We start from the raw sequence: 14,569 nt of genomic DNA on the forward strand, positions 1-14,569 counted from the left end.
TCACTTTACTTTAATCTGCAACTGACAAGCTTGTATGTGAAGTGTACAGATTAAATAGAAATATTTTAGTACCAGGGAATAGCAGGTGCTGTAAGATTGCATTGCATCCCTTTAATTTATGTTCAAGCTATCATGTTCAAATTTGAAGTGCAGTGAATAATTAGTGCCTCCGTATACCAGCTCCGTATTGTAAGCTTTTATTGCATCATTTAATTACATTCAAGATAACATTCTAGAATGTCAAGTGCAGGGATTAATAAAAAAAATTGTCAGATTGGTCTTTGATCATATTTGCTATGATTAGGCAATTTGAGTAAGTGTTTGAGGCTTACGGCCATACCAGCTTGAGAATGCCCAATCTCATCTGACCTTGGAAGCTAAGCAAGTTTGGGCCTGGATAGTACTGAGGTGGGACCCTACCTATGTATACCAGGTGCTGTAAGCTTTTCTTGCATCACTTTAATTTACTTTCAAGCTGACATGCTCAAATGTGAAGTGCAATGATTAATAAAAAAAACTATCTGTTAGCACCTGGGAATAGCAGATGCTGTAAGTTTTTTTTGCATCACTTTCATTTACTCTACAACTCACATGCCTGAATGTGAAGTGCAGTAAATCATCAAAAAACTGTCTGTTAGCACCTTGGACTACGAGATGCTGTAAGCTTCTCTTGCATCACTTTAATTTACTGTCAAGATGACATGCTCAAATGTGAAGTGCAGTGATTAATAAAAAAAACTATCTGTTAGCACCTGGGAATAGCAGATGCTGTACGTTTTTGTTGCATCACTTTACTTTAATCTGCAACTGACAAGCTTGTATGTGAAGTGTACAGATTAAATAGAAATATTTTAGTACCAGGGAATAGCAGGTGCTGTAAGATTGTTTGCATCCCTTTAATTTATGTTCAAGCTATCATGTTCAAATTTGAAGTGCAGTGAATAATTAGTGCCTCCGTATACCAGCTCCGTATTGTAAGCTTTTATTGCATCATTTAATTACATTCAAGATAACATTCTAGAATGTCAAGTGCAGGGATTAATAAAAAAAATTGTCAGATTGGTCTTTGATCATATTTGCTATGATTAGGCAATTTGAGTAAGCGTACAAGGCTTACGGCCACACCAGCTTGAGAACGCCCAATCTCATCTGACCTTGGAAGCTAAGCAAGTTTGGGCCTGGATAGTACTGAGGTGGGACCCTACCTAGGAATACCAGGTGCCGTAAGCTTTTCTTGCATCACTTTAATTTACTTTCAAGCTGACATGCTCAAATGTGAAGTGCAGTGATTAATAAAAAAAACTATCTGTTAGCACCTGGGAATAGCCGATGCTGTAAGTTTTTTTTGCATCACTTTCATTTACTCTCCAACTCACATGCCTGAATGTGAAGTGCAGTGATTCATCAAAAAACTGTCTGTTAGTGCCTCCGTATACCAGATGTTGTAAGCTTTTATTGCATCATTTAATTTACATTCAAGATAACATTCTAGAATTTCAATTGCAGGGATTAATAAAAAAAATTGTCAGATTGGTCTTTGATCATATTTGCTATGATTAGACAATTTGAGTAAGTGTTTAAGGCTTACGGCCATACCAGCTTGAGAATGCCCAATCTCATCTGACCTTGGAAGCTAAGCAAGTTTGGGCCTGGATAGTACTGAGGTGGGACCCTACCTATGTATACCAGGTGCTGTGAGCTTTTCTTGCATCACTTTAATTTACTTTCAAGCTGACATGCTCAAATGTGAAGTGCAATGATTAATAAAAAAAACTATCTGTTAGCACCTGGGAATAGCAGATGCTGTAAGTTTTTTTTGCATCACTTTCATTTACTCTCCAACTCACATGCCTGAATGTGAAGTGCAGTGATTCATCAAAAAACTATCTGTTAGCACCTTGGACTACGAGATGCTGTAAGCTTCTCTTGCATCACTTTAATTTACTGTCAAGATGACATGCTAGGATGTGAAATGCAGTGATTAATTAAAAAAACTATCTGTTAGCACCTGGGAATAGCAGATGCTGTAAGTTTTTGTTGCATCACTTTACTTTAATCTGCAACTGACAAGCTTGTATGTGAAGTGTACAGATTAAATAGAAATATTTTAGTACCAGGGAATAGCAGGTGCTGTAAGATTGCATTGCATCCCTTTAATTTATGTTCAAGCTATCATGTTCAAATTTGAAGTGCAGTGAATAATTAGTGCCTCCGTATACCAGCTCCGTATTGTAAGCTTTTATTGCATCATTTAATTACATTCAAGATAACATTCTAGAATGTCAAGTGCAGGGATTAATAAAAAAAATTGTCAGATTGGTCTTTGATCATATTTGCTATGATTAGGCAATTTGAGTAAGTGTTTGAGGCTTACGGCCATACCAGCTTGAGAATGCCCAATCTCATCTGACCTTGGAAGCTAAGCAAGTTTGGGCCTGGATAGTACTGAGGTGGGACCCTACCTATGTATACCAGGTGCTGTAAGCTTTTCTTGCATCACTTTAATTTACTTTCAAGCTGACATGCTCAAATGTGAAGTGCAATGATTAATAAAAAAAACTATCTGTTAGCACCTGGGAATAGCAGATGCTGTAAGTTTTTTTTGCATCACTTTCATTTACTCTACAACTCACATGCCTGAATGTGAAGTGCAGTAAATCATCAAAAAACTGTCTGTTAGCACCTTGGACTACGAGATGCTGTAAGCTTCTCTTGCATCACTTTAATTTACTGTCAAGATGACATGCTCAAATGTGAAGTGCAGTGATTAATAAAAAAAACTATCTGTTAGCACCTGGGAATAGCAGATGCTGTACGTTTTTGTTGCATCACTTTACTTTAATCTGCAACTGACAAGCTTGTATGTGAAGTGTACAGATTAAATAGAAATATTTTAGTACAAGGGAATAGCAGGTGCTGTAAGATTGTTTGCATCCCTTTAATTTATGTTCAAGCTATCATGTTCAAATTTGAAGTGCAGTGAATAATTAGTGCCTCCGTATACCAGCTCCGTATTGTAAGCTTTTATTGCATCATTTAATTACATTCAAGATAACATTCTAGAATGTCAAGTGCAGGGATTAATAAAAAAAATTGTCAGATTGGTCTTTGATCATATTTGCTATGATTAGGCAATTTGAGTAAGCGTACAAGGCTTACGGCCACACCAGCTTGAGAACGCCCAATCTCATCTGACCTTGGAAGCTAAGCAAGTTTGGGCCTGGATAGTACTGAGGTGGGACCCTACCTAGGAATACCAGGTGCCGTAAGCTTTTCTTGCATCACTTTAATTTACTTTCAAGCTGACATGCTCAAATGTGAAGTGCAGTGATTAATAAAAAAAACTATCTGTTAGCACCTGGGAATAGCCGATGCTGTAAGTTTTTTTTGCATCACTTTCATTTACTCTCCAACTCACATGCCTGAATGTGAAGTGCAGTGATTCATCAAAAAACTGTCTGTTAGTGCCTCCGTATACCAGATGTTGTAAGCTTTTATTGCATCATTTAATTTACATTCAAGATAACATTCTAGAATTTCAATTGCAGGGATTAATAAAAAAAATTGTCAGATTGGTCTTTGATCATATTTGCTATGATTAGACAATTTGAGTAAGTGTTTAAGGCTTACGGCCATACCAGCTTGAGAATGCCCAATCTCATCTGACCTTGGAAGCTAAGCAAGTTTGGGCCTGGATAGTACTGAGGTGGGACCCTACCTATGTATACCAGGTGCTGTGAGCTTTTCTTGCATCACTTTAATTTACTTTCAAGCTGACATGCTCAAATGTGAAGTGCAATGATTAATAAAAAAAACTATCTGTTAGCACCTGGGAATAGCAGATGCTGTAAGTTTTTTTTGCATCACTTTCATTTACTCTCCAACTCACATGCCTGAATGTGAAGTGCAGTGATTCATCAAAAAACTATCTGTTAGCACCTTGGACTACGAGATGCTGTAAGCTTCTCTTGCATCACTTTAATTTACTGTCAAGATGACATGCTAGGATGTGAAATGCAGTGATTAATTAAAAAAACTATCTGTTAGCACCTGGGAATAGCAGATGCTGTAAGTTTTTGTTGCATCACTTTACTTTAATCTGCAACTGACAAGCTTGTATGTGAAGTGTACAGATTAAATAGAAATATTTTAGTACCAGGGAATAGCAGGTGCTGTAAGATTGCATTGCATCCCTTTAATTTATGTTCAAGCTATCATGTTCAAATTTGAAGTGCAGTGAATAATTAGTGCCTCCGTATACCAGCTCCGTATTGTAAGCTTTTATTGCATCATTTAATTACATTCAAGATAACATTCTAGAATGTCAAGTGCAGGGATTAATAAAAAAAATTGTCAGATTGGTCTTTGATCATATTTGCTATGATTAGGCAATTTGAGTAAGAGTATAAGGCTTACGGCCACACCAGCTTGAGAACGCCCAATCTCATCTGACCTTGGAAGCTAAGCAAGTTTGGGCCTGTATAGTACTGAGGTGGGACCCTACCTAGGAATACCAGGTGCTGTAAGCTTTTCTTGCATCACTTTAATTTACTTTCAAGCTGACATGCTCAAATGTGAAGTGCAGTGATTAATAAAAAAAACTATCTGTTAGCACCTGGGAATAGCCGATGCTGTAAGTTTTTTTTGCATCACTTTCATTTACTCTCCAACTCACATGCCTGAATGTGAAGTGCAGTGATTCATCAAAAAACTGTCTGTTAGTGCCTCCGTATACCAGATGTTGTAAGCTTTTATTGCATCATTTAATTTACATTCAAGATAACATTCTAGAATGTCAATTGCAGGGATTAATAAAAAAAATTGTCAGATTGGTCTTTGATCATATTTGCTATGATTAGACAATTTGAGTAAGTATTTAAGGCTTACGGCCATACCAGCTTGAGAATGCCCAATCTCATCTGACCTTGGAAGCTAAGCAAGTTTGGGCCTGGATAGTACTGAGGTGGGACCCTACCTATGTATACCAGGTGCTGTAAGCTTTTCTTGCATCACTTTAATTTACTTTCAAGCTGACATGCTCAAATGTGAAGTGCAATGATTAATAAAAAAAAACTATCTGTTAGCACCTGGGAATAGCAGATGCTGTAAGTTTTTTTTGCATCACTTTCATTTACTCTACAACTCACATGCCTGAATGTGAAGTGCAGTAAATCATCAAAAAACTGTCTGTTAGCACCGTGGACTACGAGATGCTGTAAGCTTCTCTTGCATCACTTTAATTTACTGTCAAGATGACATGCTCAAATGTGAAGTGCAGTGATTAATAAAAAAAACTATCTGTTAGCACCTGGGAATAGCCGACGCTGTAAGTTTTTTTTGCATCACTTTCATTTACTCTCCAACTCACATGCCTGAATGTGAAGTGCAGTGATTCATCAAAAACGATCTGTTAGCACCTTGGACTACGAGATGCTGTAAGCTTCTCTTGAATCACTTTAATTTACTGTCAAGATGACATGCTAGGATGTGAAATGCAGTGATTAATTAAAAAAACTATCTGTTAGCACCTGGGAATAGCAGATGCTGTAAGTTTTTGTTGCATCACTTTACTTTAATCTGCAACTGACAAGCTTGTATGTGAAGTGTACAGATTAAATAGAAATATTTTAGTACCAGGGAATAGCAGGTGCTGTAAGATTGCATTGCATCCCTTTAATTTATGTTCAAGCTATCATGTTCAAATTTGAAGTGCAGTGAATAATTAGTGCCTCCGTATACCAGCTCCGTATTGTAAGCTTTTATTGCATCATTTAATTACATTCAAGATAACATTCTAGAATGTCAAGTGCAGGGATTAATAAAAAAAATTGTCAGATTGGTCTTTGATCATATTTGCTATGATTAGGCAATTTGAGTAAGAGTATAAGGCTTACGGCCACACCAGCTTGAGAACGCCCAATCTCATCTGACCTTGGAAGCTAAGCAAGTTTGGGCCTGTATAGTACTGAGGTGGGACCCTACCTAGGAATACCAGGTGCTGTAAGCTTTTCTTGCATCACTTTAATTTACTTTCAAGCTGACATGCTCAAATGTGAAGTGCAGTGATTAATAAAAAAAACTATCTGTTAGCACCTGGGAATAGCCGATGCTGTAAGTTTTTTTTGCATCACTTTCATTTACTCTCCAACTCACATGCCTGAATGTGAAGTGCAGTGATTCATCAAAAAACTATCTGTTAGCACCTTGGACTACGAGATGCTGTAAGCTTCTCTTGCATCACTTTAATTTACTGTCAAGATGACATGCTAAGATGTGAAATGCAGTGATTAATTAAAAAAACTATCTGTTAGCACCTGGGAATAGCAGATGCTGTAAGTTTTTGTTGCATCACTTTACTTTAATCTGCAACTGACAAGCTTGTATGTGAAGTGTACAGATTAAATAGAAATATTTTAGTACCAGGGAATAGCAGGTGCTGTAAGATTGCATTGCATCCCTTTAATTTATGTTCAAGCTATCATGTTCAAATTTGAAGTGCAGTGAATAATTAACTCAAACTAGCTGTTAGCACCTGGGAATAGCAGATGCTGTAAGTTTTTTTTGCATCACTTTCATTTACTCTCCAACTCACATGCCTGAATGTGAAGTGCAGTGATTCATCAAAAAACTGTCTGTTAGTGCCTCTGTATACCAGATGTTGTAAGCTTTTATTGCATCATTTAATTTACATTCAAGATAACATTCTAGAACGTCAAGTGCAGGGATTAAAAAAAAAAATTGTCAGATTGGTCTTTGATCATATTTGCTATGATTAGGCAATTTGAGTAAGTGTTTAAAGCTTATGGCCACACAAGCTTGAGAACGCCCAATCTCATCTGACCTTGGAAGCTAAGCAAGTTTGGGCCTGGATAGTAGTGAGGTGGGACCCTACCTAGGAATACCAGGTGCTGTAAGCTTTTCTTGCATCACTTTAATTTACTTTCAAGCTGACATGCTCAAATGTGAAGTGCAGTGATTAATAAAAAAAACTATCTGTTAGCACCTGGGAATAGCAGATGCTGTAAGTTTTTTTTGCATCACTTTCATTTACTCTCCAACTCACATGCCTGAATGTGAAGTGCAGTGATTCATCAAAAAACTGTCTGTTAGTGCCTCCGTATACCAGATGTTGTAAGCTTTTATTGCATCATTTAATTTACATTCAAGATACCATTCTAGAATGTCAAGTGCAGGGATTAATAAAAAAAATTGTCAGATTGGTCTTTGATCATATTTGCTATGATTAGGAAATTTGAGTAAGTGTTTAAAGCTTACGGCCACGCCAGCTTGAGAACGCCCAATCTCATCTGACCTTGAAAGCTAAGCAAGTTTGGGCCTGGATAGTACTGAGGTGGGACCCTACCTAGGAATACCAGGTGCTGTAAGCTTTTATTGCATCACTTTAATTTACTTTCAAGCTGACATGCTCAAATGTGAATTGCAGTGATTAATAAAAAAAACTATCTGTTAGCACCTGGGAATAGCAGATGCTGTAAGTTTTTTTTTGCATCACTTTCATTTACTCTACAACTCACATGCCTGAATGTGAAGTGCAGTAAATCATCAAAAAACTGTCTGTTAGCACCTTGGACTACGAGATGCTGTAAGCTTCTCTTGCATCACTTTAATTTACTGTCAAGATGACATGCTCAAATGTGAAGTGCAGTGATTAATAAAAAAAACTATCTGTTAGCACCTGGGAATAGCCGACGCTGTAAGTTTTTTTTGCATCACTTTCATTTACTCTCCAACTCACATGCCTGAATGTGAAGTGCAGTGATTCATCAAAAACGATCTGTTAGCACCTTGGACTACGAGATGCTGTAAGCTTCTCTTGAATCACTTTAATTTACTGTCAAGATGACATGCTAGGATGTGAAATGCAGTGATTAATTAAAAAAACTATCTGTTAGCACCTGGGAATAGCAGATGCTGTAAGTTTTTGTTGCATCACTTTACTTTAATCTGCAACTGACAAGCTTGTATGTGAAGTGTACAGATTAAATAGAAATATTTTAGTACCAGGGAATAGCAGGTGCTGTAAGATTGCATTGCATCCCTTTAATTTATGTTCAAGCTATCATGTTCAAATTTGAAGTGCAGTGAATAATTAGTGCCTCCGTATACCAGCTCCGTATTGTAAGCTTTTATTGCATCATTTAATTACATTCAAGATAACATTCTAGAATGTCAAGTGCAGGGATTAATAAAAAAAATTGTCAGATTGGTCTTTGATCATATTTGCTATGATTAGGCAATTTGAGTAAGAGTATAAGGCTTACGGCCACACCAGCTTGAGAACGCCCAATCTCATCTGACCTTGGAAGCTAAGCAAGTTTGGGCCTGTATAGTACTGAGGTGGGACCCTACCTAGGAATACCAGGTGCTGTAAGCTTTTCTTGCATCACTTTAATTTACTTTCAAGCTGACATGCTCAAATGTGAAGTGCAGTGATTAATAAAAAAAACTATCTGTTAGCACCTGGGAATAGCCGATGCTGTAAGTTTTTTTTGCATCACTTTCATTTACTCTCCAACTCACATGCCTGAATGTGAAGTGCAGTGATTCATCAAAAAACTGTCTGTTAGTGCCTCCGTATACCAGATGTTGTAAGCTTTTATTGCATCATTTAATTTACATTCAAGATAACATTCTAGAATGTCAATTGCAGGGATTAATAAAAAAAATTGTCAGATTGGTCTTTGATCATATTTGCTATGATTAGACAATTTGAGTAAGTGTTTAAGGCTTACGGCCATACCAGCTTGAGAATGCCCAATCTCATCTGACCTTGGAAGCTAAGCAAGTTTGGGCCTGGATAGTACTGAGGTGGGACCCTACCTATGTATACCAGGTGCTGTAAGCTTTTCTTGCATCACTTTAATTTACTTTCAAGCTGACATGCTCAAATGTGAAGTGCAATGATTAATAAAAAAAACTATCTGTTAGCACCTGGGAATAGCAGATGCTGTAAGTTTTTTTTGCATCACTTTCATTTACTCTACAACTCACATGCCTGAATGTGAAGTGCAGTAAATCATCAAAAAACTGTCTGTTAGCACCTTGGACTACGAGATGCTGTAAGCTTCTCTTGCATCACTTTAATTTACTGTCAAGATGACATGCTCAAATGTGAAGTGCAGTGATTAATAAAAAAAACTATCTGTTAGCACCTGGGAATAGCCGACGCTGTAAGTTTTTTTTGCATCACTTTCATTTACTCTCCAACTCACATGCCTGAATGTGAAGTGCAGTGATTCATCAAAAACGATCTGTTAGCACCTTGGACTACGAGATGCTGTAAGCTTCTCTTGAATCACTTTAATTTACTGTCAAGATGACATGCTAGGATGTGAAATGCAGTGATTAATTAAAAAAACTATCTGTTAGCACCTGGGAATAGCAGATGCTGTAAGTTTTTGTTGCATCACTTTACTTTAATCTGCAACTGACAAGCTTGTATGTGAAGTGTACAGATTAAATAGAAATATTTTAGTACCAGGGAATAGCAGGTGCTGTAAGATTGCATTGCATCCCTTTAATTTATGTTCAAGCTATCATGTTCAAATTTGAAGTGCAGTGAATAATTAGTGCCTCCGTATACCAGCTCCGTATTGTAAGCTTTTATTGCATCATTTAATTACATTCAAGATAACATTCTAGAATGTCAAGTGCAGGGATTAATAAAAAAAATTGTCAGATTGGTCTTTGATCATATTTGCTATGATTAGGCAATTTGAGTAAGAGTATAAGGCTTACGGCCACACCAGCTTGAGAACGCCCAATCTCATCTGACCTTGGAAGCTAAGCAAGTTTGGGCCTGTATAGTACTGAGGTGGGACCCTACCTAGGAATACCAGGTGCTGTAAGCTTTTCTTGCATCACTTTAATTTACTTTCAAGCTGACATGCTCAAATGTGAAGTGCAGTGATTAATAAAAAAAACTATCTGTTAGCACCTGGGAATAGCCGATGCTGTAAGTTTTTTTTGCATCACTTTCATTTACTCTCCAACTCACATGCCTGAATGTGAAGTGCAGTGATTCATCAAAAAACTGTCTGTTAGTGCCTCCGTATACCAGATGTTGTAAGCTTTTATTGCATCATTTAATTTACATTCAAGATAACATTCTAGAATGTCAATTGCAGGGATTAATAAAAAAAATTGTCAGATTGGTCTTTGATCATATTTGCTATGATTAGACAATTTGAGTAAGTGGTTAAGGCTTACGGCCATACCAGCTTGAGAATGCCCAATCTCATCTGACCTTGGAAGCTAAGCAAGTTTGGGCCTGGATAGTACTGAGGTGGGACCCTACCTATGTATACCAGGTGCTGTAAGCTTTTCTTGCATCACTTTAATTTACTTTCAAGCTGACATGCTCAAATGTGAAGTGCAATGATTAATAAAAAAAACTATCTGTTAGCACCTGGGAATAGCAGATGCTGTAAGTTTTTTTTGCATCACTTTCATTTACTCTACAACTCACATGCCTGAATGTGAAGTGCAGTAAATCATCAAAAAACTGTCTGTTAGCACCTTGGACTACGAGATGCTGTAAGCTTCTCTTGCATCACTTTAATTTACTGTCAAGATGACATGCTCAAATGTGAAGTGCAGTGATTAATAAAAAAAACTATCTGTTAGCACCTGGGAATAGCCGACGCTGTAAGTTTTTTTTGCATCACTTTCATTTACTCTCCAACTCACATGCCTGAATGTGAAGTGCAGTGATTCATCAAAAACGATCTGTTAGCACCTTGGACTACGAGATGCTGTAAGCTTCTCTTGAATCACTTTAATTTACTGTCAAGATGACATGCTAGGATGTGAAATGCAGTGATTAATTAAAAAAACTATCTGTTAGCACCTGGGAATAGCAGATGCTGTAAGTTTTTGTTGCATCACTTTACTTTAATCTGCAACTGACAAGCTTGTATGTGAAGTGTACAGATTAAATAGAAATATTTTAGTACCAGGGAATAGCAGGTGCTGTAAGATTGCATTGCATCCCTTTAATTTATGTTCAAGCTATCATGTTCAAATTTGAAGTGCAGTGAATAATTAGTGCCTCCGTATACCAGCTCCGTATTGTAAGCTTTTATTGCATCATTTAATTACATTCAAGATAACATTCTAGAATGTCAAGTGCAGGGATTAATAAAAAAAATTGTCAGATTGGTCTTTGATCATATTTGCTATGATTAGGCAATTTGAGTAAGAGTATAAGGCTTACGGCCACACCAGCTTGAGAACGCCCAATCTCATCTGACCTTGGAAGCTAAGCAAGTTTGGGCCTGTATAGTACTGAGGTGGGACCCTACCTAGGAATACCAGGTGCTGTAAGCTTTTCTTGCATCACTTTAATTTACTTTCAAGCTGACATGCTCAAATGTGAAGTGCAGTGATTAATAAAAAAAACTATCTGTTAGCACCTGGGAATAGCCGATGCTGTAAGTTTTTTTTGCATCACTTTCATTTACTCTCCAACTCACATGCCTGAATGTGAAGTGCAGTGATTCATCAAAAAACTGTCTGTTAGTGCCTCCGTATACCAGATGTTGTAAGCTTTTATTGCATCATTTAATTTACATTCAAGATAACATTCTAGAATGTCAATTGCAGGGATTAATAAAAAAAATTGTCAGATTGGTCTTTGATCATATTTGCTATGATTAGACAATTTGAGTAAGTGTTTAAGGCTTACGGCCATACCAGCTTGAGAATGCCCAATCTCATCTGACCTTGGAAGCTAAGCAAGTTTGGGCCTGGATAGTACTGAGGTGGGACCCTACCTATGTATACCAGGTGCTGTAAGCTTTTCTTGCATCACTTTAATTTACTTTCAAGCTGACATGCTCAAATGTGAAGTGCAATGATTAATAAAAAAAACTATCTGTTAGCACCTGGGAATAGCAGATGCTGTAAGTTTTTTTTGCATCACTTTCATTTACTCTACAACTCACATGCCTGAATGTGAAGTGCAGTAAATCATCAAAAAACTGTCTGTTAGCACCTTGGACTACGAGATGCTGTAAGCTTCTCTTGCATCACTTTAATTTACTGTCAAGATGACATGCTCAAATGTGAAGTGCAGTGATTAATAAAAAAAACTATCTGTTAGCACCTGGGAATAGCCGACGCTGTAAGTTTTTTTTGCATCACTTTCATTTACTCTCCAACTCACATGCCTGAATGTGAAGTGCAGTGATTCATCAAAAACGATCTGTTAGCACCTTGGACTACGAGATGCTGTAAGCTTCTCTTGAATCACTTTAATTTACTGTCAAGATGACATGCTAGGATGTGAAATGCAGTGATTAATTAAAAAAACTATCTGTTAGCACCTGGGAATAGCAGATGCTGTAAGTTTTTGTTGCATCACTTTACTTTAATCTGCAACTGACAAGCTTGTATGTGAAGTGTACAGATTAAATAGAAATATTTTAGTACCAGGGAATAGCAGGTGCTGTAAGATTGCATTGCATCCCTTTAATTTATGTTCAAGCTATCATGTTCAAATTTGAAGTGCAGTGAATAATTAGTGCCTCCGTATACCAGCTCCGTATTGTAAGCTTTTATTGCATCATTTAATTACATTCAAGATAACATTCTAGAATGTCAAGTGCAGGGATTAATAAAAAAAATTGTCAGATTGGTCTTTGATCATATTTGCTATGATTAGGCAATTTGAGTAAGAGTATAAGGCTTACGGCCACACCAGCTTGAGAACGCCCAATCTCATCTGACCTTGGAAGCTAAGCAAGTTTGGGCCTGTATAGTACTGAGGTGGGACCCTACCTAGGAATACCAGGTGCTGTAAGCTTTTCTTGCATCACTTTAATTTACTTTCAAGCTGACATGCTCAAATGTGAAGTGCAGTGATTAATAAAAAAAACTATCTGTTAGCACCTGGGAATAGCCGATGCTGTAAGTTTTTTTTGCATCACTTTCATTTACTCTCCAACTCACATGCCTGAATGTGAAGTGCAGTGATTCATCAAAAAACTATCTGTTAGCACCTTGGACTACGAGATGCTGTAAGCTTCTCTTGCATCACTTTAATTTACTGTCAAGATGACATGCTAAGATGTGAAATGCAGTGATTAATTAAAAAAACTATCTGTTAGCACCTGGGAATAGCAGATGCTGTAAGTTTTTGTTGCATCACTTTACTTTAATCTGCAACTGACAAGCTTGTATGTGAAGTGTACAGATTAAATAGAAATATTTTAGTACCAGGGAATAGCAGGTGCTGTAAGATTGCATTGCATCCCTTTAATTTATGTTCAAGCTATCATGTTCAAATTTGAAGTGCAGTGAATAATTAACTCAAACTAGCTGTTAGCACCTGGGAATAGCAGATGCTGTAAGTTTTTTTTGCATCACTTTCATTTACTCTCCAACTCACATGCCTGAATGTGAAGTGCAGTGATTCATCAAAAAACTGTCTGTTAGTGCCTCTGTATACCAGATGTTGTAAGCTTTTATTGCATCATTTAATTTACATTCAAGATAACATTCTAGAACGTCAAGTGCAGGGATTAATAAAAAAAATTGTCAGATTGGTCTTTGATCATATTTGCTATGATTAGGCAATTTGAGTAAGTGTTTAAAGCTTATGGCCACACAAGCTTGAGAACGCCCAATCTCATCTGACCTTGGAAGCTAAGCAAGTTTGGGCCTGGATAGTACTGAGGTGGGACCCTACCTAGGAATACCAGGTGCTGTAAGCTTTTCTTGCATCACTTTAATTTACTTTCAAGCTGACATGCTCAAATGTGAAGTGCAGTGATTAATAAAAAAAACTATCTGTTAGCACCTGGGAATAGCAGATGCTCTAAGTTTTTTTTGCATCACTTTCATTTACTCTCCAACTCACATGCCTGAATGTGAAGTGCAGTGATTCATCAAAAAACTGTCTGTTAGTGCCTCCGTATACCAGATGTTGTAAGCTTTTATTGCATCATTTAATTTACATTCAAGATACCATTCTAGAATGTCAAGTGCAGGGATTAATAAAAAAAATTGTCAGATTGGTCTTTGATCATATTTGCTATGATTAGGAAATTTGAGTAAGTGTTTAAAGCTTACGGCCACGCCAGCTTGAGAACGCCCAATCTCATCTGACCTTGAAAGCTAAGCAAGTTTGGGCCTGGATAGTACTGAGGTGGGACCCTACCTAGGAATACCAGGTGCTGTAAGCTTTTATTGCATCACTTTAATTTACTTTCAAGCTGACATGCTCAAATGTGAATTGCAGTGATTAATAAAAAAAACTATCTGTTAGCACCTGGGAATAGCAGATGCTGTAAGTTTTTTTTGCATCACTTTCATTTACTCTACAACTCACATGCCTGAATGTGAAGTGCAGTAAATCATCAAAAAACTGTCTGTTAGCACCTTGGACTACGAGATGCTGTAAGCTTCTCTTGCATCACTTTAATTTACTGTCAAGATGACATGCTCAAATGTGAAGTGCAGTGATTAATAAAAAAAACTATCTGTTAGCACCTGGGAATAGCCGACGCTGTAAGTTTTTTTTGCATCACTTTCATTTACTCTCCAA

General features: G+C 37.1%; 2 non-coding genes and 18 pseudogenes across 2 annotated transcripts; all 20 read left to right on the top strand.

Moving 5' to 3' along the window:
• The first annotated feature begins 326 nt into the window (after positions 1 to 326).
• On the top strand, positions 327 to 445 carry LOC145649497 (5S ribosomal RNA; annotated as a pseudogene).
• Positions 446 to 1,111: 666 nt separating this feature from the next.
• Positions 1,112 to 1,230, top strand: LOC145644310 (5S ribosomal RNA). The gene has a single exon (XR_014116115.1). It is a non-coding gene; the product is annotated as a 5S ribosomal RNA (ribosomal RNA).
• Positions 1,231 to 1,582: 352 nt separating this feature from the next.
• LOC145650022 (5S ribosomal RNA) lies at positions 1,583 to 1,701 on the top strand (annotated as a pseudogene).
• Positions 1,702 to 2,368: 667 nt separating this feature from the next.
• On the top strand, positions 2,369 to 2,487 carry LOC145649498 (5S ribosomal RNA; annotated as a pseudogene).
• A 666-nt stretch (positions 2,488 to 3,153) lies between these two features.
• Positions 3,154 to 3,272, top strand: LOC145644421 (5S ribosomal RNA). Its single transcript, XR_014116116.1, has one exon. It is a non-coding gene; the product is annotated as a 5S ribosomal RNA (ribosomal RNA).
• A 352-nt stretch (positions 3,273 to 3,624) lies between these two features.
• On the top strand, positions 3,625 to 3,743 carry LOC145650023 (5S ribosomal RNA; annotated as a pseudogene).
• A 667-nt stretch (positions 3,744 to 4,410) lies between these two features.
• Positions 4,411 to 4,529, top strand: LOC145647621 (5S ribosomal RNA; annotated as a pseudogene).
• Positions 4,530 to 4,881: 352 nt separating this feature from the next.
• On the top strand, positions 4,882 to 5,000 carry LOC145649499 (5S ribosomal RNA; annotated as a pseudogene).
• An 888-nt stretch (positions 5,001 to 5,888) lies between these two features.
• On the top strand, positions 5,889 to 6,007 carry LOC145647622 (5S ribosomal RNA; annotated as a pseudogene).
• Positions 6,008 to 6,798: 791 nt separating this feature from the next.
• LOC145650726 (5S ribosomal RNA) lies at positions 6,799 to 6,917 on the top strand (annotated as a pseudogene).
• Positions 6,918 to 7,269: 352 nt separating this feature from the next.
• On the top strand, positions 7,270 to 7,388 carry LOC145649150 (5S ribosomal RNA; annotated as a pseudogene).
• An 888-nt stretch (positions 7,389 to 8,276) lies between these two features.
• On the top strand, positions 8,277 to 8,395 carry LOC145647623 (5S ribosomal RNA; annotated as a pseudogene).
• A 352-nt stretch (positions 8,396 to 8,747) lies between these two features.
• LOC145649500 (5S ribosomal RNA) lies at positions 8,748 to 8,866 on the top strand (annotated as a pseudogene).
• An 887-nt stretch (positions 8,867 to 9,753) lies between these two features.
• On the top strand, positions 9,754 to 9,872 carry LOC145647624 (5S ribosomal RNA; annotated as a pseudogene).
• A 352-nt stretch (positions 9,873 to 10,224) lies between these two features.
• Positions 10,225 to 10,343, top strand: LOC145649501 (5S ribosomal RNA; annotated as a pseudogene).
• An 887-nt stretch (positions 10,344 to 11,230) lies between these two features.
• On the top strand, positions 11,231 to 11,349 carry LOC145647625 (5S ribosomal RNA; annotated as a pseudogene).
• A 352-nt stretch (positions 11,350 to 11,701) lies between these two features.
• LOC145649502 (5S ribosomal RNA) lies at positions 11,702 to 11,820 on the top strand (annotated as a pseudogene).
• An 887-nt stretch (positions 11,821 to 12,707) lies between these two features.
• On the top strand, positions 12,708 to 12,826 carry LOC145647626 (5S ribosomal RNA; annotated as a pseudogene).
• Positions 12,827 to 13,617: 791 nt separating this feature from the next.
• Positions 13,618 to 13,736, top strand: LOC145649806 (5S ribosomal RNA; annotated as a pseudogene).
• Positions 13,737 to 14,088: 352 nt separating this feature from the next.
• On the top strand, positions 14,089 to 14,207 carry LOC145649151 (5S ribosomal RNA; annotated as a pseudogene).
• Positions 14,208 to 14,569: the final 362 nt, after the last annotated feature.

The sequence above is a fragment of the Electrophorus electricus genome, chromosome 13 (assembly GCF_041902795.1).
Source record: "Electrophorus electricus isolate QZ-2024a chromosome 13, ASM4190279v1, whole genome shotgun sequence".
NCBI lineage: Eukaryota > Metazoa > Chordata > Actinopteri > Gymnotiformes > Gymnotidae > Electrophorus > Electrophorus electricus.